The 25734-nt window shown below is 37.0% G+C and overlaps 1 long non-coding RNA gene across 1 annotated transcript; it reads right to left on the minus strand.

The window, feature by feature from the left end:
* Window positions 1–1550: 1550 nt before the first annotated feature.
* LOC115434607 (uncharacterized) lies at window positions 1551–14742 on the minus strand. The gene is made up of 4 exons (XR_003937558.1): window positions 14732–14742; window positions 5191–5198; window positions 4466–4467; window positions 1551–1618 (listed from the first exon to the last, which is right to left on the minus strand). It is a non-coding gene; the product is annotated as an uncharacterized LOC115434607 (long non-coding RNA).
* Window positions 14743–25734: the final 10992 nt, after the last annotated feature.

Here is a 25734-nt window from a genome sequence, read left to right on the forward strand (position 1 = left end):
GTTGGACATAGCCACCATGACGTCATACAATGGTTTATCCATTAGCCAACCATTTTGAATTCTTGGGCTTCACATTTTAGTTGTGGACTTCCAACTTTGGAATAGCCTGCCCCTCCCAATAAGAGAGTGTCCAACATACAACACTTTTAAAACTCACTTACAACAGTGGCTTCTAGAAAACCAGAGACATGCTAATTTTTAATCGACATACATTTCATCACTTTCATCACTTCTTCACTTTCTCTGTTTAGTTGTATGTAAGTATAGAGGTGAATATATAGGCTAATGCCCCTGTGATCATCCTATGTCTATTTATTTTTTGTTTATCTGTTTGTTTTGATGATGCCAATGTCATCATTATGTGTATTTTTAAATTTTTTAATTGATAGCGAACAAGTGATGTATTAATGTTGGCTGTTTTATGTTTTGTTTCTGTCACCTGCCTAGGGACTGCAGATGAAAAGTAGTTATTTTTACTAATTCTGGCATATTTACATGGGTGTATTTCTTTATACAGCGATGTTCATAAATGTGCATGGTCCCCATTAAATAAACTGATTAAAAAAACAAGTGTTCAGAGAACGCAAACCTCTGCCAAGCACCCCGAACGGTGTGCATGTGTGAATGAACTATTTCTTTTTAAATTAAACAGTTTCAAGGTTGTTCCATACAGCAGAAAAAGTTGAAGCTTGGTACCAGTCATGTGTATGTCAATTATAGTAAATTCCAATCAATATTTGTTGAGTTATAATGAAAAATGTGTGGTAAATGAGATTTTCAATGTTAAATTAAAATGTCCACAGAGTCCACATTCCACAGTGGATGTGGACAATTTTGTGCCAGATACAAGATATTGTTATAAGCTACGGATGGATCAAATTAGAGGTTAATCGATGTCATTTTGAATTTTTTATGAATTTTTGAAAATTGCTCAATGATGAGAGATAGGAAAATTTGAGATTTTGGGACCTTGCTGTGATCTTGAACTTTGGCCTACTTGGCCCAAATTTTAATAGGTTCGTCCCAGGGCCTAGGCCTATCTGTGGGTGAAATTTGGTGAAGATTGTTGTAATAGTTTTCCCGTAAATTTGCTAACAAACAAACACGCAAACAAACACACAAAGCAAAGTGATCACAATACCTCCTAGCGGAGGTAAAAAAAAAGGTGTAAAAGGAAAAATTCATCACACTAGAGCTGTTGCTACTGAACACTGACCACACACATTTATGTTAAGGTGAGGCACGGCAGATAAAAACATACATTTTTCATGCAGTGGTCAGTTTTGAGATTGTGGGCTAGTTCACCCCTTCAGTATGTGTTCTTTGAAGCTGTTGAAAATAATTTGTTGAAAATATACATTAAGACATTTATTTTTATTATTTTGTTTACTTGTGGCAGTAAATTTCTCCCAAATTTACCAAAAAGTTAGCATTCCAAACCGACGACCCGTGTTTCATCTGTTTACTGAAGTCTTTCATGTCTGGTATCGTTGTAAAGCTCTGAGTCTCATGCACAACGCAATCCAAATGTAATCCAAAGAAGGGCATTTGCTTTCTATTAGGAACCAATCGTGAATGTCCAAAGGGCGGTTTAATGCTAATGACGAAATCTCATTGGCTACTGCTGGTTTTGGCAAACATGATTCGCTTAGATGCATCACATGGTGTACTCTGACACTTCCACGTTCACCTTACCGCAGGACCTCCAAAAATGCTCCTAACACCGTAACTGTCAAGGGAAAAAAAGTAGCAATTGTGCCTTGCAAGATGTCAAAAGAGAAATCAATCTATTGGATGAGCTGAAAAACCACCAGGAAGCAGCACATCTGACTGTTTCTAAACTGGTGTTGAGAAACCAGGAGGGGCTGAGATTATGCATGTCGCACGTCTGAGTGATTGCTCGTGCCCTAATTTTTCTAAACATTGATCTTGTAGAAAGACTTTAGAAAGCTGTGACATCTACTGTTGGTCTTGTTCTGGGTCCATATTCTTATTTAATACTTTTGTGTTTTAATTTGTGACATTTGAAATGCCCTATGTGTTATTTTGTTCATCTGTTCATTTCCATGTTTATATAAAAATGTGTAACATTCATATTTTATATATTGCATTGCTTTATATGTTTGAAGGAAACTCAATAATAATAAAAATAAAAGTGAAGAAAAAAAAAAAAAAAAGAATTTCACCAAATATTTTCAGCTATCTATCCAATATTCCCACATAGTTACCTTCTTGAACTGATGGGGGAAAAAAAAAAAAAAAAGAATTTCCACTTCATAGTCAATAAAGTCCGTTTGTATCTGAATGTTGACCTGCCTGTCATGGAAACAATAATGTTCTTCAATAAACAGAGGCTCTGAATATCTTCACTTCTAGGGAGAAATATAGTACAATGGTAGTGAGTTGGAGTCAGTTTCTAAGCAGCTGTCAGTTTTTTAGGAAGATTGATTTAAGATACTTTTACATTAGCTTCAATTTAAGCTCTACGTGTTGCCCCTGGTCATTAGCTCCAACTTCGAAATTCACAATAACTTCTTCACAGATCTACCTTTTGCTGTGTATATCTGTATTGGTATTGACAAAAGTGGGTAACCGGACTGCAACTGATACAACGTATGATTAGCCTCTGTGTTTTATTAACGGAGAAATAATTACAGACTTAATAACTACTAGTTTGTGCATCAAAATGTATTGCAAGCAGGAATTTTTGGAACCCCTAATTTAATAGTCATCAGTGGTCGTACATGTTATGAAACTGCCGTGAGCAAAAAGCCATTAATGGCAATGAACATCAGAAACAAAATTCAGCTCTATAATGATAACATGTGTAAAGACATGTGATATGATGTCCACTGGCCACTCAACAGATGCATGTGCATACATCCAATACTAAATCCAGGCTAGGTCCACCTGACATTTACCACTTATTGTGAACACACATAAACCTGGTCACTTCTTTTTTTAAAGCATCTGTTTAAATTGTGGCTTAAAGGAATTCAGCACAAAACTCACCTTATATCTCTCAATCAATAGCACGGGACACACAAAGAAGCAAACACACACACTCTTGAACCAACAATCCATCAACATGATCAAGCAGGGAGCGAATGGGAACTGGCTGCTCATACATCAACCTCTCTGAGCTTGTTACAGACAAACAGAAACACATACACATACATACATACATACATATACAGGGTGGGGAAGCAACATTTCCAATGAACATTTAGTTGTTTTTTCTCAGCAGGCACTACGTCAATTGTTTTGAAACCAAACATATATTGATGTCATAATCATACCTAACACTATTATCCATACCTTTTCAGAAACTTTTGCCCATATGAGTAATCAGGAAAGCAAATGTCAAAGAGTGTGTGATTTGCTGAATGCACTCGTCACACCAAAGGAGATTTCAAAAATAGTTGGAGTGTCCATAAAGACTGTTTATAATGTAAAGAAGAGAATGACTATGAGCAAAACTATTACGAGAAAGTCTGGAAGATACTATTAAAGAAGAATGGGAGAAGTTGTCACCCCAATATTTGAGGAACACTTGCACAAGTTTCAGGAAGCGTGTGAAGGCAGTTATTGAGAAAGAAGGAGGACACATAGAATAAAAACATTTTCTATTATGTCAATTTTCTTGTGGCAAATAAATTCTCATGACTTTCAATAAACTAATTGGTCATACACTGTCTTTCAATCCCTGCCTCAAAATATTGTAAATTTTGCTTCCCCACCCTGTATATATAAGTGCTGTTGAACAATTAAACTTTTTAATCAGATTAATCACAGGGTTGCTGTGGATTTTGATTAAATCATGATTAAATAGCATTCATTTTTAATCTACATTAATCACGTTTAATTTTACAGGAGCAAACAAACTCAAGAAAAAAGGAGTCTATGCACTTAAACAGCTGTCTGATGTGATTTAAGTAAATTAGGAATTTAATAAATTAATTATATATGAACTCCATAAAATGTCACGTATTATTCAATGAGGTAATAATATATAAGTAGCTTTAATGAACCAAACAGTCTACTATATAAGACCCTGTATAGAGAAGCCTGAAGAGGACCACTGCAAAAAATAGGAATGCTGTGAGAAATGAGAGGGCAACAGTTTGAAGTGTTGTGGAAATACAGACTGAATTCCCTGCTGTTACTGGTTGCCTGTTGTTTGGCAGGTGCCTTTCATGAAAAGGTTGACCATTTTTACTTCTTTGACTCTGCCGAACAAAACAAATTCAGCTGCATTGTAACTGTAGAGTTCAGCACAGAAAACTGTTTCCAAAGTCCACATGAGGACAAAAAGACTGCATAACCACTCTGTAGCTCGACAGGGAGGTTATTAACATTGATTAAATATTTAATTTTGGCAGCACACTACAGTGTGATATTCACATGATAATAGTGGGGTTGCAGATTGACACTGAGAACATTACCATCTAATTTACAAAGGTACTTCTAATACAGGTAATGTCTTTGCATTTGGTTAATATTAAACCTAAAACTAACTAAAAAATCCAACAACATGGCAATGCTATTTGACAGGAGAGTAATATTTTGGGGAATTGGATGTTTATTTGAATCAGAAATGGTGTGATAATATGATAATAATGAAGTGATAAAGATTGTTTTTTGTCCCAAAATTATAGGACATAATATGCATGAAACCTCTAAAATCAGATGACAATTTATAGATATCTCAAAGAATGTTTATTATTTATACAGTACAAATGTTTAATGTTTTTTAGTGTTAACATTTGAGTCTTTTTTCTCTAGCTACCATGAATCAGAAACATTAACTAACCTGTCTGGATTCACATAATATAGACAAAAATAACAGGCAAAGTTAAGGTATTCACATGTTCTAATTCCATGATAAATTAACATTATGTGCTGTATATGTATATACTATTTTCTGTAAAATATTGCCTGATCATTTCCTTATTACTACCTTTTATGTGACTCATTATTGTCCTGTTACATTTAATTCAATCTAGTATCACTTTGATATATTCATTTTCAATGGGTATAACCAGACATCAAAATGTATAGTAGATAAAATAGTGATCAACTATAGAACTAATAATCTGAAGTAATTTTAAAAAATGCAATGAGATTATCATAATTAAAGCTTTGTTACTGCAATGCTTCTATAAATTAAAAAAAAACAAACACTACAACACAAATATCTCCCTTGTTAATGGGTGACAACAAAAGTGTTTCGATATCTGAAAATCTGGCAAAAATGCCATGCCCTGTTCACAAATAAGTCAATAATACTTCCACCGATGCCCTCCTATAAAACTAATTTTCACACAACTCATTTTCTAAGGACTACGATCACTGTTGTCCGATAACGACTCATCTGCATCAATTGAGCTATTATCATCACCGATTATCTGTCTCAATGCTTCTTTAGCTGTAAATCTCAGTAGTCTAGGTTGGTTATTCTTGATTTACAGGAAAAAAAAAAGTGATTATTATGTATTCATTAGTATTTATTATTTATTTATTAGGTTTTCCTGTAATTATTTTAATATATGACTACTTTTTAATGAGAATTTTTTAAGATGTACATTGCTGGTCCTGAGTACTGATTTCGTTTCATGTATATACACGTAATGACAAATAAATTCAACCTCGAACATTAAGTGCTTATGCATCACCATAAGACTGTACAAGTCAAACTACAACTGAACTATAACCCACTCTGGTGCAGCTCAATATGTGCAAATACAATAACAGTATAACATTCAGCTATGCAATCTACTACTACAATATAAAGTACAATTACTATAATATAATGTGCAATAATCTGTTTACATTTTGGTCATTTCTCCTTCTCTTCTATGTTGATTTATTTATTACTATTATTATAATTAATACTATTATCTTCACTTTACTCTGTTGTTTTTGTTGTTAAATGTTCATTTCACCATCAATCCTGTGGGTCCTAATTTCGTTCATCACACCAATGTTGAATGACAGTAAAGAATCTTGAAATCCATCAGCATAAAAAAAATAAGACGAAGGAAGCTGCACAGGTTTCCTTTTTCCTTGCCACACCAAACAGCTGATTCCTGCAGAAAACTATGAACAGTCATACAACAGTGTGAAGTGCCCTAGATGTGTTTTCCAACTTCATGCCAACGTAAACGTCTAAACAAAATGGAAACTTTTTCTCTGGTTACCACAAACGTCAAGACACTGTGTCTGAATGTAAGAAGGGACCTTTAATCACTCACCACATCCTTACAGTAATAAGAACTCAGTCATGCAGTAAACTATAAAACAGCCTTCTCAAGTTTTGTGTTTGGTGTCGTTCCATAATTTGGCCTAAACAAGTTATCGATTCACATTTGAAATGACTGCAACGCGCCGGGCAACGGAGCAGCATGTTGTATCCCAGAAAATTCCCTTAGATCGGACAAAAAAACAAGAGCAGCAACAAACCCATCAATGGTACTACAAGCCAAATCATTCAGCTCCGTAATTACAACTGAGCCACAACCGGTCCGCTGTGGCCTAACAGAGGACGGAGACACAGAGAGAGAGAGAGAGAGAGAGAGAGAGATGAGAGGAGGAGGGAAGTGAAGGGAGGACAGAGAGGGGGGAAAAAAGATAGATTTCATGAGTGAGAGGCTCCCAAAGTGCCCAGGGGGATTGTGGTTACAATGTTGTACTCTACATCTGTTTACAGCAGAGAGAAAGACAGACGGATGAGGCAGCAGAGGAAGAGAGATGGAGGGAGAGATGTAGCCTGCCGCATGCTGTCATCTCAGCAATGTAGTAACTGTACCTCATTATGTTCTATTCTAGTCATCATCGTACACACACACACACACATATACACACACATACACACAACCAGCTCTCTCATCCTATTGTTTCTCTTACGTGCTGTGAAAGCATCGCATAAACAAAGGAGGAAGAGGGGTTTGGAAAACAAATAATAGAAGTGAGAGAGAGGGAGAAGGGCGCTAACAGAGAGCTAAGAGAAACTGAGTGAAGCAGAGACAGAGGCGAAAAGAGAGCGCTGTTGTGTTCGGGGTGTTGAATGTTAATCAGTTTCTTATTGTTTGTAGCCCATGGCAAAGATTTACACTTGACTCCTCCGTGTTGCTAGCTGGTGTGTGCGTGTTTACGTGTGTGTATTTGTGTTTAATACACAGGAGCGTGACTGTCGTGTCATGAGAGATCATCCCTTCTTGTCTCCGTCTGTTTCTGTGTGAGGGTCAAGCGCTGATAGTTGATGTTACTGTGGAATTGTTTGTCTTCAGCTAAGTTTGGAAGTGTTTCTTTTCTTGGTTTTTTTTTTTTTTTTTTTTTTTTTTTGCAAGCAGTTCACAGTTTGGAATGCAAACAACAGAGTCGGTGACAGACGAAAACAAGCCCCTGAAATGTTAGGGAGAAACTGGCACAGGAAACTACTAACAAAAGCAGAAAAAAGCAGAGGCATAAGCACCTTCCATGGAAGTGTTTCTTTCAAGAGAGAAAGGTTACAAAGAGACTGAAGTCCTGATTAAAAGCTGATATTCGTATGATGTGTGATTTGGATTTAAAGGGTTGGTTCAGATTATTTCAAGTGGTGTTATATGACATACTGTAACCAACTACAGTCACTGGGTCACCTAGAGGAGATAGTGGTCAGCAACATGTGGATGGTGGCTGCAGGAAAAAATGATTTTAGCCACATAAAATAGAAAGAAAAAAACAGAAAGAAAGCCAAAACAGGTCAATGCATAACTAAAGCTAATATACCTCGGAAACAGAAAATTTATTTTACCACTTAAGTTGCTGGTCCACAATTACCAAACCCATACTTTGAAATAAAGTAATCAATAAGCTACGGGTGGACCAACAAATTTGATGTTCAACAGGGTGAAATTATAGTTCCTGTCAAATAGATCAGATGGATGTGAACAGCACTAAAATTATAAGGACTGTAATGAAATGTCACATAATGTTCATAGTTATGTTTCTGGAAAATAAGGAAAGTTGTGTTTTTGTTATATCTTCACAAGTTGGGTTTCATTATAATTTCTATGTTTGAGTGTTGATTTCTCTTTAACCAAATGCATTAGTGTGTTTTGTTGCCACCATATGGGAGGGTGAGGCAAGGGTTATTCATTTGGTTGCAATCTGCACCTCTTGCATCAGATACCACTAAATACCCCACCCTGAACTCAGCTGTTAAGGGCTTTTACTCCTTGCTGAAAAGGGCTGAATGGAAAGTCATGAAAATTCAGCAGTGTGCACTTAAACTGATTTTTATTTCAGTTTGTATGTGAACGTTCAGTTCAGAGTTTGATTACCAGTTGGACCAGGTTACTTTCTTTGTAGAGTTTGCATAGTCTCCCCATGCCACATGGTTTTACTGCAAGTCCTGTATACGAGGGGTTCCCAAAGTGGGGTTATGACTCCCCGGGGAATTATGGGATGTCAACAGGGGATCAAAAGTTGATATGCAGATTCCTCTTGATTTCCTCCCTGAGGAAATAACAACACACTAAGGACAGTACCATTGTTGTACTTGTAGGCAATAGGTAAAGTATTTGTTCCATATGTTTAGGGACACACAATAAGAGCTTTAACTTTATAAAAGCTAAACATAACTCAGGTGTACTTGAATGGTAGTTTTAGAGCGACACACAGGTAAGGCATTTTTCGGCCTACAGGTTTGATTAATGGTGTCACATTAATAAAAATAAAAAATAAACATAAAAAGGCCAGTAAACATTATAAAACAGACACATTAAGCTAAATAACCGTTAACACAGCCCCCCTTCACTGTAAGCCTGGAATTTGTATTTACTAAAATGCTTTAATTACAATGTAGTTAAATTATTTAAGTTTTATGATATTACTATAAAATGTTAAGTATATTTAACTATTTTATAGACATAGTCGAAAGTATGAAAAAGTTTCAGTTGAATGGATTTAAATCACTAAGTTTTAGTCATAACCACACCTTTTTATCTGTGCATTGCATTGTGGGTATTGGGCATGTTGTTGTAAATGTGTTCTTTAACTGTGCAGGGGTTCAGCGGGGTTGTGGTGTTAGTGTTCATTTGGACTGAATGTGTGTATGTCAGTGTTTATTGGCCTTTTTGTGTTTGTTTTTGTATTTTTGTAGAGCTGCACCATGAGTGAGAGCCATAGGCCCAACAATAGCTTTACTGTTCGTCAAAGATTTTCTAGTTCAATGGAAGTCATAATGCCTTGCCAAAATAAAGGCACTTCCTGTACTGACAAATCACATTTAGCTAATTTCCAACCACTGTACAATATATCAAGTTGAATAATTAAACAAAGCAGTTTCTGTTGCAAATGATTTTTAATTGAAATCAACTTGGAATTGAGTAAAATGACCTGATGATATTAAGTCTAATGATAATACAAAGCAATTGACACTGAAACAAATTTTAAGTTAAATTAACTTGGCATTTAGTGTGTTGTACTTCAAATATCAATTCCATTCAAATCAAGCATTTAAGTTTAATACACTCAAATTTTCATTACTCACTACTTAATTTTTTTAAGGCAATAAGTTACCTGAGATTTTTTTAAGTAAACTCAACTATCTGGTCTTAGAGTGTTGAACCCCTGCACATAAAAAAGACCACAATGAGTAAAATTTCCAGTACCCACAATGCAATGCAGCAAACATGCCACAGTATCATTGCGTGAGTCCTGTGCCATTGTCTTTTTTGTTTCGGTCACTTCAGGAATAATGGGGGGGGGGGGTCACCATTATTTTGGGGGTTGCGAGTTTAAATGTTTGGAAACCCCTGCTTTATCCCATACCATGTATGCTAGGTTAATTCTCCTGTCAGTGTCCTTGGCCAAGGTACTGGCATAGATCTGGAGTGCATGCCCAAGTGCCTTTAGTGGTCAGGACACTAGGATGGGTTAAATGCAGAAGTTGAATTTTTTCTCCCTACATAGCTGACTTGAAGATGATGCTTCAATGCTGCACCCATCCACAGCAGTAGATAACTTACCTTCTGTGTGGATACTTGTGTCTGCTTCTCCGGACTGGAGGTGTGCTGACTGCCCTCCACTGTCTGTAAAACACTGACTAGAACCTCCTCAAGAAAGACCAGTTCATTTCCACTGAATCTGTTCAGACTGCTCTCTTCTCTGTATTTCTGCTGAGTAACATCTGGCACTGTTATGCAATGTTTTGACTTAATTGTTCAGACATTACAGTTGTCTGATTGTTTGGTGGCCTGCCAGCAGCACCAAAAGCATTTAATCTGTCTTTTCTGAGCTCTTTGTTTCAAATAAGAACTTTCCTTTCTAGCAAACTATTGCAGTGAATGTAGACAACAAGGAATGACCCAAGATATGAATTCAAAGGTGAACAGAATACATCACAAAGCTGACATAGATTTATTTGCCCTAAAGCAGTGGTCCTCAACTGTGGGAGAGCGTCCACGTGCCCCTGTGTTAGCGACTACAGTTGTGCATCGCAACATTATATATATATACACGACTCATATATTGCCTCTCATACACACATATATTGTCTTGCATACAACAAATATTGCCGTGCATATAAATAAATATGAAATGTGTAAAGTCAATAGTGTGTGTATGTGCGTGATTAGTGATACGTGTGTGTGCTTTCACTGGTGTGTGTGCACGCTTCCACATGTATGTGTGTGCAATTTCAGGAGTGTATATTTATGAGGTTTCTCAGTTGTGTATGTGAGAGGTGTTTATAGTAGTATGTGTGCATGCATTCTAGGGTATGTGCATGTAGTTTCAGTAGTGTGTGTGTGTGTGTGTGTGTGTGTGTGTGTGTGAGGGTACCATGAATTTGGACCTAGACGGGCCCTCATAAGAAGGTCCTGGGTTCCATCCCACTTTTTTCTTTGTGGAGTTTGCATGTTCTCCCCATGTCTGCGTGGTTTCCCTACATGTACTTTAGTTTCCTCTCACTGTCCAATGACATGCACCTTAATAAGTTAACTGGTCAATCTAAATTCCCCATTAGTGTGAATGTGAGAGTGAATGTTTGTTTGTCAGCCCTATGATGAATTGGTGACATGCTCAGGGTGTACCCCACCTTCACCCCACCAGCACCCCTGCAGTTCTCACGAGGATTAATCACATCAGAAAATGAATGAATGATTCATTCATATATAACAGAGGTGTCAAACTCCTTTTAGTTCAGGGACCACATCACCCCCAGTATGATCTAAATTGGGCTGGACCAGTAAAATAATAACATAATAATACGGAAATAATGTCAACTACAAACTTTTCTCTGTTTTAGAGTAAAAAAAAAAGAAATGAAAATGACATTCCGAAAAATTTTTACATGTACAATGTATTTCAAAAAATGTGAAAAACTGTAAATTTTAAGTACAATTTTGACAATACTATGCCTGAGCTTCTCATTTACATGTGCATTACAACTTGCAGATCACAGTGGATCTACAAATACACATTTAGGTAGAATATGGTAAAAATTACACTTAACTTTCTGTAGACATTTCAGATTGTTCATATTTGTTCAAGGTATTCACATTTCTTGTGAATGGATAGTTTGTGAATGTAAACATGCAAACACATAATATTCCTTCATGTACACTAAAACAAAGAGAAAAATATGGAGTTATCATTATTTACAGGGTGGGGAAGCAAAATTTACAATATTTTGAGGCAGGGATTGAAAGACAGTGTATGACCAATTAGTTTATTGAAAGTCATGAGAATTTATTTGCCACAAGAAAACTGACATAATAGAAAATGTTTTTATTCTATGTGTCCTCCTTCTTTCTCAATAACTGCCTTCACACGCTTCCTGAAACTTGCACAAGTGTTCCTCAAATATTCGGGTGACAACTTCTCCCATTCTTCTTTAATAGTATCTTCCAGATTTTCTCGTAATAGTTTTGCTCATAGTCATTCTCTTCTTTCCATTATAAACAGTCTTTATGGACACTCCAACTATTTTTGAAATCTCCTTTGGTGTGACGAGTGCATTCAGCAAATCACACACTCTTTGACGTTTGCTTTCCTGATTACTTATATGGGCAAAAGTTTCTGAAAAGGTATGGATAATAGTGTTAGGTATGATTATGACATCAATATATGTTTGGTTTCAAAACAATCGACATAGTGCCTGCTGAGAAAAAAACAACTAAATGTTCATTGTAAATTTTGCTTCCCCACCCTGTATAGGTTATTATGATGGTATTTAACTGGTCTAACCCATTTAATATAATTCTTGCATTTCACAAATTCATCCCACAGGCCAGATTGGACCCTTTGGTCAGCTGGTTTTGGCCCACAGGTTGTATGTTTGACACCGATGATATATAAAATAATCCTCCTTGCATCCAAGTGAATTGTTCTACCATTATGAACAATTCTGTCAAGCCAGCCCAGTAATATTACACTTCTAATATAATGAAGACTGAGCAACAGCTTGTCAGTTTACACAGAGCCATCGTCATAGAGAGTTGTACATCTAATAAACATTACCGTATGACTAAACATAACAACTGAAATGTCCTTTAGAGGTTATACATTTTACTGGGGTGTTGCAGTTGAGTGTATTTTATAAGCTGTGTGATGCGCCTACACTGCATCACATCCTAATCCAACTTGTCAATTTAAAGGGATGTGTTTGTTTAAATATATATGTCTGCCTCGAATAACTACTTGAAAAGCACGGATATAGCCACTGACACTTAGAGACTTGCTGGTATTTGTACAGTCAAGATTAGTTTTGATTGGCCTGTTGATAAATGTGTGTTCCTCTGTAGTGCCCGTACAGCGGCTGTCATTTCCTGTGAGTGAGTGTCAAGACTTAGCATTTAGACTAGCTCTCTAAATCAGCCTGCACTACACATACACTGACTTATGGTGCTTTAGGTGACATACTGTCAGCACACATACCCCTCAAAGCACTGCCATGATAGCTATATGTGTGTCACTCAGTATGTATTTGCAGCCTTAAGTGCCTCACCTGGTGAATAATGGTGATTTATGGCATATATGGGGGATACCCTGTTCATACATGCAGACGAGACAAGGTCAAGTGTACAGTGTAGGGTTTATTTATAGGTACATGTATTTACATATCAGCAGAATATAGCCAAAGGGGTGTGTAGCTAAATGTCAGATTTTACACGAGATCTATTGCACCTTCAGGGCATTTGCCTAATTAAATAGATTTGTGTTCACATTAAAAGTTAATCATATATAAATTAAATTAATAATATTTCTCAGTTTGTGTCATTTGACATCACTTCCTTTACTTGTCACTTGTCACTTACTTGCCTGCCCCCCAATATGTGTGTGTGTGTGTGTTTGGGGGGGGGTTGCGCGTGAAGTGTGAGAGGAGATGCACAAAGCAGCCAGCAGTACACCCCATAGAAACACACATAAACCAGCTAACCCGCAGTAAACCACATAGAAACATATATAAACAAGATAGAAACATATATATAAACCAGCTAACTAGCAGTAAACCAGATAGAAACAGTTCAGCAGTAGTAAACCAGATAGACACATATATAAACCAGATAGAAACATATACAGTGTGGGGAAGCAAAATTTACAATGAACATTTAGTTGTTTTTTCTCAGCAGGCACTACGTCAATTGTTTTGAAACCAAACATATATTGATGTCATAATCATACCTAACACTACTATCCATACCTTTTCAGAAACTTTTGCCCATATGAGTAATCAGGAAAGCAAACGTCAAAGAGTGTGTGATTTGCTGAATGCACTCATCACACCAAAGGAGATTTCAAAAATAGTTGGAGTGTCCATAAAGACTGTTTATAATGTTAAGAAGAGAATCACTATGAGCAAAACTATTACGAGAAAGTCTGGAAGTGGAGGAAGCAACAAAAAACGTACCAAAGCTTTTATTAAAGCTCTCAAATCCAAAATCCTAAAGGATCCAACCAAATCCATGAGAAAAATGTCAATTGAACTTGAGGTAGACAACAAGACCGTTAAAAATGCAGTAAAATATGATTTGAAGTTACAATCTTACACAAGAACACCAAAACACTTGACAACAGCAACAAATCCAACTTTAGCAATTTTTGGGAATCATGTTTATGGCTGCCTTCTAGCCCAGATCTAAACCCTCTGGATTATGCTATTTGGGGCGTTTTAGAACATGCTCCCAATAGAACATCACACAGCAATGTCGACTTTCTTAAAGATACTATTAAAGAAGAACGGGAGAAGTTGTCACCCGAATATTTGAGGAACACTTCCGCAAGTTTCAGGAAGCGTGTGAAGGCAGTTATTGAGAAAGAAGGAGGACATATAGAATAAAAACATTTTCTATTATGTAAATTTTCTTGTGGTAAATGAATTCTTATGACTTTCAATAAACCAATTGGTCTTACACTGTCTTTCAATCCCTGCCTCAAAATATTGTAAATTTTGCTTCCCCGCCCAGTATAAATCAGATAGAAACATATATAGACCAGTTCAGCAGTCGTAAACCAGATAGAAGGATTTATAAATCAGATAGAAACATATATAAACCAGTTCAGCAGTAGTAAACCAGATAGAAACATATATAAATCAGATAGAAACATATATAAACCAGTTCAGCAGCAGTAAACCAGACATCTTAGCAGATATCTTAAAATCATCCACAGTACCATTATTAGCCAACTTTGCTTCATTTCAATTCAGCTAGCTGTTGCTAGTAATATCAAATGTTTTTTTAACATTATAAAAGGTTACATACCTCTATAATTAGATTACTTTTCTGCCTCCCTGTTTCTCTGCTTCTAAACTGTGCAGGTAAGGCCTTGGAAGGCCTTTTCCTGGTGATAAATTCTCCAACCTTTACCTGGATGCTTAGTTCAACACCTGTCTGATGCTGTCATTCAGCTCTGCTTTGCTCTGTCTCACTCACTCACGCACACACTCAGTGAACACCTGGTCAGGTAGAGCTCACCTGAGAAATTACAGGGGGGGTTGTTTTATTTATTTATTTATTCATTTATTTTTTCCTTACTTCTTTATTTTTAATACAGGTAATAAGAAATTATCACGTTATCAGTACTAGTATTTTTTTTTAAATTTACTATAATTATTATTACTATTGTTATTTGTTTTATTTGTTTTATTTTTTGCCTACCAGTGGTGCCCCCTCCAGTGGTTGGCACCCTAGGCAACCGCCTATGTGGCCTATGGAACCGGCCCTGCTCAGCCCTAAGTGCACAATGTTTCTCAATGTTTTCAAATCAGTCTAATTAGGTTTACTTTGGTACCTGCTAATGCTAACTATGCTAAGTCCTGACTGTAATGTGTGGGGTAGGGTATGAGTGAATATGTGTCAAATGACCTGGCATCACATGATGATGGCTAAGTGCTAATAATGCAAATCACTAACTGGTATGGTTGCATGTGTGGTTACTGTTTATGCTAATGCTAAAAAGGTTTACTGCAATTGGTTATTACTCTGTGATTACACACCTGAATGTCTTCCCTCATGGTGAACAATTTTGATGTGTACTCCACCATAAACACTCCCTGTGTTTACAAACTGAGCCAGTAGGTCACTCGGGCATTTTCAGACATTTGTCGCAACATGCCTTATGGGAAGCGGAGTTCCACACAGCCGCAGTAGCAGCAACAACGAACATGTCGACCAATGCCCGAGTGACCTACCAGCTCTGTAAACACATAGAGTGTTTGTGGTGGAGTACCTGGGACACCGTAAAGGGGGGGTAAACATGACAAATTCATGAGGCCCTGTATTTGTGGGGGGCCCACAGAGCAGTAGAGGGGGTCCAGTGGATACAGGCTAGAAGTTGTGAAAATTTCGTGTAAGAGCCGCTGTATAAGAGAGGCATAGAAGTCGGGAGACAGACGTTGAAAGTATATTGTTTCAGTTTTGTTTTCACACTAGCATAAGTCACGTTATGTATGAACCGCACCCCCAAATACCCCCCCCCCCACTCCAACAGATCGACAATATACTGAATTTTATAGTCCACAATGTTTACCTTTCATGGGGCCCACAATTAGTTGTGTGGTGCCTGTAGAGTACACTTCAAAACTTACGGATTTGTGAGACTTAGGCTTTGACTGGGGTTTTACAGATTTGATGAAAAATTGGTGATGAAAGTCAAACACAGCTTTAAGGTTTTATTCATGCATTCATTTTCCAAACTGCTTTATCCTAGAGCAGTGTTTCTCAACCTTTTTTGAACAAAAGCCCACTAATGGCATCATGACGGCCTGCTGCCACCCCCCCATCCCTGAAAAAATGTGGGACCGAGGGGGTGGGGCACATTATTCTAAAAGCAGATAAACCCCCTCACCTCGTCATTTCCCACCTGCTGCTCCCCAAAAACAAATTTCCGACTCGGGGTGGGGGTGTGGAGTATGTGCTTCTTTTATACATTGGAGCTTACATGGGGTCTTTATGTTGGGGTACTGCCCCCGTTGACAAACACTGTAATAGTCCAACAGCTTGTATTTCGACATAGAGGGAATCTGCTACATCGTCTTTATACTAATAGCCAGTGAGTCTGTGATTTTTTCCCCCTCCCATCCTGTGGTTACGCCCCACCAGGAGAGTGTCCACACTCCCCCCAGTGGAGAACTACTATCCTAGAGGGTTGCCAACGTGTTGCCAGTTCATCGCAGGGCTGATATATACATACGAAAAACCATTCACTCCCACATTTGCACCTATGGGCAATCTATCTTAACCAATTAACTAATTAGTCCATGTCTTTGGATGGTGGGAGGAAGGTGGAGTACCTGGAGAGAACCCACACAGACATGGGGAGAACATGAAAACTCTCCGTCCATTACTTATGTACAGACTATGTTAAAACTGCAAGAGATATATAAACACCAGATGTTCATGTCTCTCAAAAATTATAAGAAAATAATGAGTTTCACATACAAATTGTGATGAGGTTGAACCAAGCCAAACGTTAGAATATGGAATGAAAGTAATCAAAAGAGGAAGACCAGGATCAATGAGGATGAGAGAACAGAACAAAGGGATGAAAGGATGACAGAAAATGGGGGAAAAATGAGAAAGAAAAAAAGTGGAAATTAACATTATGCTGAAAGAAAAATGAGAAAGTATCTGCTTAGAAAATGAGTCTCCTTGTCAAAGAAAGACTAACTAGTCTGTTGAAGAGATTTACAGAAAACATCAGGAAAAAAAAAAACTGCGTTGGACTTCTATGATGCGGATCAGTGATGTTTGCTAATTAGATGGCATCGCCATGGCAAGAAGACTAATTGTTCTCATCAGATTACGGGTATAATTGTGTGTGGATACATCATCAAAACATGGCAGAGGCAAATTTGATCAGAGCAGATGTTGAATTAATTGGTTTTGAGGCTGATGGCATTAATGCTCTGAGTTTATTAGTGAGACGGACTAGTAATTAACATCCTGCTTCTAACTCGCACAACTGTGATGATGCCTGGCACACGCACAAATGTGCTAATGTTGTTGTTCAACACAAAATGGATAAAACTTTTTGTGTTGCTAGAATATAATGGCTTGTTGTTGCTTTCATCATGTTTTCAGCGTATTGTTGAAACATTAAATTTGCAAACAGGTCCTCATTCGTACATTTAAATATGCTCATTGTAAAAAAAAAAAAAAAAGGCACATTGTAATTTTTGTTTACCTTGTTTTAACTTCAAGGCATCATTATGTCCCTTGCTGTAAAGGACGCATTTTCAAACCATTTTAATATAGGTATATTTTCCATTTTTCTGCCTTTTTGATGCTGATGTTTTGATGTTACCTGATGTTTCTTAAGTCAGTCGGGATTTCTTCTTATCTTCTAGTTGCTGCAGTGAGCAATGTAGAGATATCCTTAGGTCTAAACAAAAACCAAAAAAAAAACAAAAAACATAATAATAAAATGAATAAACCATAGTAGGTCAAAAAATAAATAAATAAAAAATGATCAAATCAGTCTCATACTGTCAGTTTGGATGATGGACATTTTCAAATAATAGTTTGGTTTATTTCATGTTAGACTGGGATTGTTGTCAGTGCTGTCTTTCTTCTTTACCTTGCAAACACACTGTGCTCAGGTAGCTGATCATTGTGTTGCTTGTGAGGGAGTCATTTAGAACAAACTGAACAGAATTGCTTCCTGAGACAATCTGTTAATTACTTGGTTCAGTCAAGGTCTCGGTCAGTGTCAACATGCAGGGAGACACTCACCGAGTGAATAATTAAAGTTATTTGGAGTGTTTCTATAAATGTATGCTATGCACATGTTAAAGTTTTACATTACAAAAAGGAAATGGCAACATTTGGGAAAGAAAAACAAAAAATCTGTTTTTACGTCTGCCTGAGGCACTTGTTCCATGCACATCAATACGCTGATTGTTATCCGATTTCTGGAGTTATCAGATTATTCAAGTGATCATGTAAACAGGATAATCTGATATATTTTTTTAAATCAAATAATGGCAGTAATCTCATTATGAGAAATCAGATTAACACACCTGGATTTGTCCCTGATACTCCGATGTCTTCCTGCATGTATACAGGTTAATCTGATTTATTTTGTTCATTTACGTCTGCACATGGGTAAACACAATGAAAACCATAGAGAATGGAAGTTATGTAATAGAAGACTACAGGAAGTTTGATTCTATCATCACTATATACATTGGCTAAAATTTGCTTAGATGTCTTATTTATGTCTTTGTGCATAAGAAATCAATATAAGTGAATCCCCAAAGGAACTTTGTGTTGGTAAATGCAAGTTATGCAAATTTAAAAGATTTCAGTTCTGTTGCAACATGTTGATGGTCATATGAACTATGTTTTCAGGTCAAAAATGCCCAATTTCATCACAATTAATGCTATATTTTCATGTCACAAATGGCCAAGTTATATTTTAACTGAATTTACCTGAAAAACAAATATTCTATTCTTTTAGATTCCCCAATATTTCTTAGAAGATTATATACTACATATCACATGCTTTATTTTTACAGGTTCAGTATGGAGTATGGTGCTGATCCATCCTGCTTATGTTACGCCAATACATACATTAAGAATGTCATACGTCACTTTTTAAATCAACAGTTTTCTTATAATAAGCATTTTTATAAAGAAATAACAATTCTATATTGTTATTTACTCTTTAGTATGATGATAAACTATACAATAAATAATTCTGATACTAGTTTTTGCACAGGGATCATTTGTGGAAATGGTGACATGGCTGCCGAGCATCAGTATGATGGGATCCATAACAACCATGTCACATCCGTCCACTGCCACATTTGGTGTTTTTGTGTCAGCTGTTATTGTTTTAGATCCACAATACTAACATTTATGAATAAGAGGAGAATTAGCAATAGTAAGTATATAAGTTTATTACTAATAAAGTACTGGTACTGACCAGATCATCATGGGTAATGTCACGTCTGTCCACCAGCAAAAGTTTTCACATATACGTGCTATTCAAATTCCAATATTTCTGAAAATATAGCTTTCACTGTCAGATGATATCAGTAGTTTGTGCACAAATGTATTAGCATTATTTCAACACAGTTCTATGCATTTCTTAGAACTTTTTTTTTTTGGGACAAAAATGGCCACTCATTTGACCCCCTAAATAAATTTTAGCCGACATACATACCCCTAAAGAAATCCAATAATTGGAGCGTCTAAACCAGGGCTTTCAATTATATCATTTTTTAAGTACATGTAAATGCATTAGATATCATTATTACAATTATCCCATCACTCCCAGTTGTCAGACTATTATGGTCATATAAACAGGCTCATTGTCTTATGCTACATTTGACGACATTACTTCTGTTTTCTACAATTTCATTGCTTTTGCACATCCACAGACATAAAATAAAAGACATAAATCCGATTAACCTGTATACATGCACAAAGACATAGGGGTATTGAGGAAAAATCCAGGTTTGTCAATCCGATTTCTCATAATCAGAATACTGGTGTTATCTGATAAATTATATCAGATTATATTGTTTACATGATCACATGTAAAATCTGATAACTCCAGAAATTGGATACTGATCAGAGTATTAGTTTGGATGTAAACGGGCTCTGTGTGTGAGCAGTTGGAAGTGAAAGTCAGGGACAGGATTAATTTACATAAAGCTATGTTATCAGATTTTGCCAGAGAACTGTTCCCATGTCCAGAATCCTCCCAAGAACCGAGTCATTGTTTTGGTGAATTTTCAAGAATTCCTCTGTGGATACTCAGCAATCCTCCATACTGTTTAAGCACCCACAATCCTCTGCATGTGTCTTCAACTTATAAATAAATAAAAGGAACCTCCAGTGGAAAACAAAATCATAAAAGATAGAAATGTTTGGAAAATAAACCATAGAATATATCAACCCATAATGTAAGTCAATGATATAAAAAAAAAAAAAAACAACTAAAATGAATAAAATAACAAAGTTAAGCACCACAGCTGTATAGTGCAATAAGAATTAAGAGTTCAATGATCAGCATATAAAAATAGATGCTTTTAATTGGATCTAAAATTATCCAGATTTGTGCTGATCCAGAATAGATAAGCACAAATTCACCTGTATTATTGCCCTTGTAAATGTAGTTATGATATCATATTTTCCTAGTAAATTCTACTTTCATGTCAGTGAGTTACTGACCCACTGAGGTGGAGGCAGGACCTTTTCTACTCTCGCTGTTTCATGAGCGTATTGATCTGGAGGACGGACTGATGTCTGACCTATAAATGAAGTGGCTTGGAAGAACATGTCGACCAAAGTAGGATTGTTGACTATGACAAACACCCAGTGTGTAGATTTACAGTCATGTGGAAGAGTTTATTCTGCCACTTCCTGTCAAAGCAGCACAGCCTGGTATATTTGATATTTCTGATAAGTTTACGTCAAATTCACTTGTTGTTAGTTGAGACTGGCCAACTTCGTTTCTAAGCTAATACACGTCATAGTTGCCTACATCCATAACATAGTATAGCAATTTCTATACTGAAGACACATTATTACCTCCGCCAAGGAAATTATGTTTTGTCTGCGTTGGTTTGTCTGTTTGTCTGTTTGTGTGCAAGAGCACACCGGAGCACTGATCTTCCTTGGCGGAGGTCTGCGCTCTCCGAGTGCTTCTAGTTAGCTTTAAAAATCACTATGCTCTCCGATGTATTTACTAATTTTAATCAGTGTCTCTCTTCAGCTCCTACTTATAAAGCAACACCAGCTACCGTTAGCTAAGAAATGGAGTTAGCCAGAGTCAACAACCAAGCTTCCAGACCGCTGCATATTCCACATAACTGTTCATGATTATGATAACATACTTTGTAAGACTTGTAGTAATCTTTTGTGCTTTTAGATTTTTGAAATGGACTCAGATGCTATTTTTCCTGGTTGCTGTAGGATGAACATCATGGTTTGATGATGCTGACAGGTTATTTGCACGGAAAGTTGACAACCATAGAGTACCATCTGAAGACCATTCAAAACAATTACAATTAAAACTCTTTACGTGGATTCACTGATATTTTCTCTCTGTCTCCTGTAAATGATGTTGAATAGATCCGGTAACCACTCATTTGGATAATGCCTGTGGAAAATAATGCCATGACGTCGGCATATTTCATCATGATAATTCCAAGATGTTCCGAAACATCCAAAATTGGAGCGGTTTTATAGATACCAGGATCAAACACTTCCATTGAATCCTTCTGCCATGAGTTCTAAACAATCATAAACCTTTTATGGGAAGTTGTTAATCACACACAGCAAATGCCACTGCACACTGTACTGTTCTGTAATGGCAGCATTTAACTGCTGTGCTCTTCTTACAGACACTTGACATTAATAATTTGTGTTTTTACACAATGTTCATATTTGTCAAACAATATCACAAAATATAAAAGGTTCAACCCTTAGAAAAATGTATAGATTGAACAATGGGGTTATTTCTATCCAGTCATTATAACTGTACAGTGCAAGACCTTGAAGTGGTCACAGTCTGTAATAAATCTTGCAGCAAGAATACACAAATAGTATGAATGTCATTAAAAAAAGGCTACAAATGGGTCACTGTTGTTCCTTTTCTGGCACAAAACTGTGTATGAGGTCCACATTTAATAGCATTGTACACTCCTCCTCGAGGGCATCTTGGCTGCAACTTATTCATTGTTTTTTTTCCCCGTTCTGTTTTGTGAAATTAGAACACGAACCACATATTTTAATGAATTTACTTGTCAGCAACCAATCATCCTATAATGACGGTGGCAGTCCCACCCATCCCTCCATTAGCATTCAGTCTGCAGATGGCATTTGCTGATCGAGTCAATCCCCTGAGAATGCTACCTCTGCCTGGTGAAACTCAAACCTGGCCAGGTGTTCCCTTATGGGACGCTAGAGGAGAAGAAATTCAGTGAAGGAAAACCCAAACCACAACATGGCTCATGTTCGTAAACCTTCTCCAGTAACTCCTAAGCTTGTTTCATTATACTTTCCCTGCATCCCCTTAAAGTTCTGACTGTACAGGTTGATTTGTTTGAGGTACTATGACAACCTATCAATTGCTGGAATTCCATTACCCTCAGAAACGAGCAAAATGTAAATTGTGCAATAGAAAACTTGTAATGAATGAATGAATTATTTTTTCTTATTGTGTCCTGCATAAGAATATGCCCAGCCCTTACATGGGCTTATAAGACACCAAAAATATAAACCAAAGACCAAATATGAGACAATAGGCACAATAGATATAAACAAGACAATGTACTGATCTATTTAAACAATGGAAATCCCGAAATGCAGCAAAAACAGTCAAAGATCATAAAAAAGCTTTTACGCTCTCATGAAGTGGTTTTTGAGACATTTCAATACAGAAGTATAGTGCAAAAGTGTAGCCTAATGGAAACACATTTTGCAAATTGTCACACATCTGTGCACGGTGGTTTTGCTCATGCCAAGTGTCTCACCTGTTACTCTGTACTCAGAACAGGTGGCTAGTTTGTATTACGCAATAGCCACTCACTTTTGTGTGGGAACTGCTTCCTGAGGGCATGACAAGTCTGGTGCCACAAGAGGTTCAATAACATCACACATTTCATTAAACGTTGCCCTGGTCATTCAGAAAATCTGGATCCACAACTCGTTGGTGAATTCCTGATGTACATTTCTCTCCCAGAAATCTATTCTGCGTGGCCGTTGCCATAAATGAGGACTTTACCTTGGGATGAATATACGTTCCCTTCTTCTTTTGTTTAAGACAGTCATTGCAATAGTAGGAAATACAACCGACACTACAGTACCAGCACCGTGAATGTTTTGCATGAAACTCAGTGCATCCATCTTCCTTAAATGAGCATCTTGCGAGAACTATACAACATTTTATGAGAATTACGGACTTTATTAGAATCAGAAACCAAACATTCTTCAATGGAAACACCGACAAGTAGCAATTGTACTTTGTCGAATTGTAGAAATTAGGGATGCACCAACACCACTTTTTTCCAGGCTGAGTACAAGTACTTACATTTGAGTACTTGCCGATACCAAGTACCGATACGAGTACTTAATAATCCCATTCCAGTTCTTAGTTCCTTTTGTAAATGTGCTTTATTGTCGTTGTCATTAGTTTGACTGGAAAAAAGTGCTGCTACTGACATTTAATGTGTTGGAATGAGCATTTCTTAATTAATCCACCAAGGGGCGCCGCTCTGAATTAACCATACTGGACAAATACCACGAAGAGGAGTAAAGTTTTTTGAGAAGAAGAAGAAGAAAGTCAGTAATAATAAACATGAAGACGACAGAGGTAACACTAATGTGGATGCTAATATTGCGCTAGTATGGTTTAACAGCTTAGCTTCAGCAGGTAGAAAATAGATAAACGAGTGATAAGTTTCATTTTCACTTCCGCTGGCGGTGGTCCGCACCGCTCTGTACTCCCGGTGGTATTCTCTGTCTGGGTACACATCTGCCAGCACCTGGAAAACGGATGGAATGTACGCAGAGGACGGACAGAACACTGCGTCCGTATCGGTCTGTGTCTTTAATGTTACTTGCAGTCAGCATTAATTTTATCACTGTCATTAATTTTGAAAAATCTCCACACTCTTCACACTCCACACACATTATTCCACCACCGCATACCTGCTGCACTGAACTGGGAGTGTCACACAGCCGTAAGTGATATCGGTGCATTTGTATCGGATTACTTTTACGAGTACGAATACGAGTACACACACTGAGTATCAGAGCCGATGCCTGGTACTCGTATCGGTGCATCCCTGGTAGAAATTCATTCATTCGTTTTCTGAACCCGCTTTATCCTCACTAGGGTCACAGGGGTCACTGGAGCCTATCCCAGCTACTTACGGGCAAAGGTGGGGTACACCTTGGACATGTTGCCAGTTCATCACAGGGCTGACATATAGAGACAAGAGCCCGACCGATATGGGATTTTTGGGGCCAATGCTAATACCAATATTGGGGCTAAAACAAGCCAATATCCAATATATCAGTTGATATCCAATACTGGCTCGGTGGGGGGGGGGGGGCGATCAATCGGTCGGGCTCTAATAGAGACAAACGACCACTCTCACAGTCACACCTATGGGCAATTTAGATTGACCAATTAACCTATCAGGGCATGTCTTTGGATGGTGGGAGGAAGCTGGAGTACCCGCAGAACATGCAAACTCTACACAGAAAGGTCCCACCCCCCCCATACTGGTGTTGAAAATGAACCCTGGATCTTCTTGCTGTGAGGCACAAGTGCTATCCACTGCACCACTGTGTCATCCAAAATTTTAGAATTGTAGAAATATCGTGTTTATTTTGCGGAAAACTATAATGGAAACCCAGCTATTGACATATTGTCCTCTTACACTGCAATAAAAAAGCAGTGACTTATACTTCATAAAGGAACATCATATTACTAAACCTGAGCTCACTGTTATACATGAAAATGACCAGAGTTTGTACACCCTGTTATGAAAAAAAAAAAAAAAAAAAACACTTGGAAAAAGATAAATATAAGCTGTATTTAATGTTGTTAAATGACACACTTTAGTGCTCTGTTCCACTAAAAGATGACATTTATGCCTCAAGTGGATCGTTTAAATGCATCACACATCTCTTATGACAAAGCTCTGAAAAGACAAATAATGTATAACCCAGTGCTACTGAGCATTTAGAAGGCTATAATAACACAGTGAAGTGACAGAGCTGGTTATTCTGTTAATATTTAGGTCAAACCAGTAAGCATGATATACTCCTATATTTAACACCTATATCAGCTGCAACAAGGTCTTTAAATGATGCAGTGAGTACTGTCTCATTCCTTAATAAAACTGTTTGGACTTGTATTCTATTGTTGATCTTATATTCTATTTTTTGCTGTCTGTAATGCTGCTGCTGCACTACAGTCTATCTATCTATCTATCTATCTATCTATCTATCTATCTATCTATCTATCTATCTATCTATCTATCTATCTATCTATCTATCTATCTATCTATCTATCTATCTATCTATCTATCTATCTATCTCTTTCATATATTCTGTGTACAGCTGGGCAATAAAACGATAACTATATATATATCACGATAAACTTTTCCTTGATAGAGGTATGAACCACACTCGATACAATTTTGATAGAATTCATTCATTCATTTATTCATTCATTCATTCATTCAATTTGATAGACATGAGAACAGCCAATCATAATTAA

The sequence above is a fragment of the Sphaeramia orbicularis genome, chromosome 15 (genome assembly GCF_902148855.1).
Source record: "Sphaeramia orbicularis chromosome 15, fSphaOr1.1, whole genome shotgun sequence".
Lineage (NCBI taxonomy): Eukaryota > Metazoa > Chordata > Actinopteri > Kurtiformes > Apogonidae > Sphaeramia > Sphaeramia orbicularis.